Consider the following 4344-nt stretch of genomic DNA (forward strand, 5'->3'; position numbering starts at 1 on the left):
TTGACAAGGTAAAGATTAACAGGTTTCGAATGAGGCCTAAATAATTGGTAACCAGGGCGAAGTCAGGCACTAATGCCGATGGTGTCACCCACATTTCAATTTCATATGATATGTACTCGTGAGGGTGTAGATACTTGTCACGGGATACGTACATTATGTTTTTCATAGCAAGTGCAAATGTGTGGCGCCCTCGACCCCCGCGTGTGATTTGGCTGAAGTTGTGAAACCGGAATGATGACCACACGAATCATACACTCCATCGCCATGTGCTAGCATGTGCAAGCAAGCAATAACGCAACGGAAAAATAAAAGGTAGTCAAAGCTAAGTACCAGAAAATTTTAAACCTTACAAAACAAAGTCCTCCAAAAGGTTGATACAGTCATCCAGCTGAGAAAATACATAAAACGGTAACAAGTCCCACAACAAATACAAATAAAAGGAATCTTTAGCCAAATCACTCCTCCGGCTCAAACTCCTCCTCTGTATGAAAGTCTACAGGTCCATAAAACGGAACCATAGGTAGGAATAACACAGTGAGATTTTGCAATATCAGTAAATAATCAACATCCAACAACCAAGAGTTTAAAACATGCATTTATACAACCAACAAAGTAAGACAGCCATACAAACAAAATACCACAATATCATTTTTTCCACCCTTCCCCAAAATAACACATTTAAACCAAACACTCACGCCAAAAACCCTTTGGCCCAAAACACAACCCTTTTATTACGCATGCACCATGGTCTCCCATATGGACCATGCGCACACACTGCCTCCCTTCGTCACACCACGAATGATGCCTAGCTCCGCGTCTGACACGTACGTGACCAGTCATCCTCTAACCCCTGCCAGCAGAGGGGCCACTAAGTCAGCATGAGAGTATTACCATCCCGTCCGATCCCGTTCTTGCTCGGCTACAACCTAGGGGACATCACTCAGTTTATTACGCTCTTGAGTGACCAGAGTAGCTCCACCTAGATAATGCCACATCTCGACCTGGAGTTGTGATGCACACGCACCCACATGATATCACCAATACACGAAAACCCAATTTTCATTTCATGCAACATGGCATAATAGTTAAATAATCATACAAATAGCAATTACGATAAAAATGCAAATGCAGTATAGGCAGTATATTGGATGACATGGCATAACACACATCAGACAATATACAACATCACAACAGTCACAATATTTCACTATTTCACAAACCAAGCTACATGCGTAATCCCATCCTCCATTCAGCCCATGGCCCAATTCCCAACAACTACTACGATTCCAATCCCAACACTTCACAGGGCCCATGGCCCTAATCAACCCAACCAAACTGCAAATTGTGTTAGTAATAAATTTATGTCATAATCTTGAGGGTCGCGTTGGAGAGTTACTTATGATACGGAAAAAAAAAATCTGGAAGATCGAGTGCGCGTCAATCTACGAGTCCTGCGATTGGACCAGTGCGTGCATCGCTATGCGAATGAACGCAAAACAATTAGATTATCTCAAAAATGTAAACCAGAAACTAAAAGCAATGCAAGGCAGATTTGGCTCACCAAGATGACGCCAAAAGTGGTGGAGCAGTGGTGGGGCAGCTACAGATTTGGGCGAGACAGAGAACTTTTAGTGGGTTTTTCTTGAAGAGGATACCAGATCTGGGTTGCTAGTGGGTGGTAAAGAAAGAAACTATGGTGGGGTACGACAGAGCACAGTGGGATAGTGACGGATCTAGGCAATGAGAAGGAGAGGGAAAGGGGAAGGAAGGGAGTTGGACCATGGGTGGGTTCGGTGATGAGGTGGTTGCTAGTGAGAGGGAAGGCTATTGGTGTGGTGGTGGTGGCCAGACTGCTACAGCACCGCTGGGCTGAAGACAGGAAGAGAATCGGTGAAGGAGGAGGGAGGCGTCAGTAGTTGAAGGTAGAGGGAGGAGAGAGAGGGAAAGTGGGAAATGGGGGAATTAGGGTTCCTCTTGGGGATTAAATCCCAACAATCCATCTAAGGGTCCTTAGATTAATCTAACAGTGGAGATTAATCTTGAAAAATAAAATAAACAATAATAATACTAATAAATAAATTAAAACACCCTAATTTTTTGGGATCTCACAAGATGTCTGTGAACTTATACGTATGTTAAGGCACTCATACCTGGTGCAGATACCTATTATGTGATGCACTATCGGCAGGGACACATGGCTCAAGGGGACCCGTGTAGCACCCATATTTCACTTTTAATTAACCAATTTAATTATTGAACAATATTCCAAGTTCATGTTCAATTCCAATTCAGTTCACGTTCAGTTTTAGTTCAATTCATGTTCATTTTTAGTTCAGTTCACGTTCAGTTTTAGTTCAGTTCAGGTTTAGTTTCAGTTAAGTTCACGTTCAATTTCAGTTCAAATCATGTTATTTCCTGTTCAATTCAAGTCATGTTACGTCACGTTCAATTTCAAGTTCACATCAGTTTACTTCAGTTCATGTGAGTTCAAGTCATGTCATTACATGTCATGCTATTTGTCAAGTCACATCAAGTTACTCATGTTCACATTTTGCATTCTTGTTTTTACTATCATGCATGCATCTTTAAACTGTTAGTTTAAGTTATTTGTTAACTTGCTGAGATTTGTAATTAAATCTCATCGTGGTAGTCCCAACTACCATTCCCCCCAGAATGATAGACCATATGTCAGGATCAGGAGATGCGGTAGACAATCAATTGGAGGCAGTCGACTAGACAGTGATGGCATGATGCGGAGGTCATCACTTTGATGCTCTGTTTTATCAATAGTATTATGGCGTCATTGACCGAGTTGCGTGAGCTACTCAATGGATTAGTCTAGTAGTTACCTTAGTTTTTGCATATACTTAGAGAGCTCTGTCTCCAATGCTCTTATGGTTACAGATCTTCTAGACTTACAATGTAACTTGAACACTTATTATCTTCAGTTTATGAAATATGTTTTATGTTTGGGCTATATCGTATCTGGTATATAGTATTCCTCAAAGAAAAAAATTATCCACTGCAAATATTGCATTATGTTTACATGCATGATAGGTACATTGCATCTTTAATTTTCATGAGCAGGGACAGGTAACCTTGTGTTACATGTCCCAACACTTCAGAGTCCATTCGATCCCAAGCAGGATCTAGCGGCATCATAGAAAGAACCAAAAATCAACGAGTAAATATAACTAGAAACATAGTGCTGGCAACATTTATTTATGCTTGTAGAAAAAGGGGGAGAAGATTACAAAAGTGATGCAGTGTCTCTCACACACCACATTCACCCCACATTACCCAATACCATCTTAGAAGATAATCTACCTTCCTATGTCGAAAATCCTTTCGTTCTCTCCCTGCTCTTTGCTTTGTGCAACAAACACCTCCTCAAGTAGTGAATAAGGTCTCAAAAGTGATATCATGTCCCGCGTCTAGGTCCTTTAAATAGAGTGAAAATGTCAGATGTTTTTTATGACGTATCACTGACCCAATATATGCTTAGATAGGAGTCTTTCATCCTTTTCATATTGTAGGATGACAGAGACTGGTGACCAGGGCATGGTCCACACACCTTGCGGTCTGCTAACTTCTCAGTTATCCTTTGAACAAGGGTTCTCCACATGGTGTCAAGCCATAGTTCTGCGTCCTGGCAACACGACTTGTCAACCCTTCACCTTAATTGCAGTCACTCTGGATGTGACCTTCCAGATGGAGTGCGGGCTTCTGCCCTTACTACAGACACCTCTTTGAACTCTTTCGTGTTATCTTGAAAATTTCCCATGACTGGTTATGTCAATAGTTGTCCCTTGTTCTGCTTTGGCAAGTAATATTTTCTACCCTTAAGGGTGACAACTATCCTTGCTCATCTGCCGGGGTCGAGTTCTTCATCTCTATCTCGCTCTGGGATATGTTAGCCAGTTTCTCAGGTGTTGGACTAGCTGCACTCAGTGTCTCCTGTTGTTGGTTCCTAAGACCATTGGAATGCTTCTCATATTTGTCTTTCCTTCAACTCTACGTATGGTCTATCTCCTTTCACATTAGGTAGGACCCTCACAGTTTGTGGACAAAGACTATCCTGATCATGTATACAAATTGCGCAAGGTCATCTATGGCCTCAAGCAAGCCTCTTGGGAATGGTATGCTAGACTCACATAGAAATTACAAGGTCTCAACCTCAAAGGTTATCTACTTCACACCCCTTGCTTTATGTTCTATAGGGATTCAATTAATCTATATGTACTTGTCTAAGTGGATGACAATATTATGATTGGGGCACATAAGTTGAGTATTGATTGGTTGATTAAGAATCAGTAAAAGGAGTTCAAAATGAAAGACCTAGGG

The sequence above is a fragment of the Juglans microcarpa x Juglans regia genome, chromosome 2S (genome assembly GCF_004785595.1).
Source record: "Juglans microcarpa x Juglans regia isolate MS1-56 chromosome 2S, Jm3101_v1.0, whole genome shotgun sequence".
Lineage (NCBI taxonomy): Eukaryota > Viridiplantae > Streptophyta > Magnoliopsida > Fagales > Juglandaceae > Juglans > Juglans microcarpa x Juglans regia.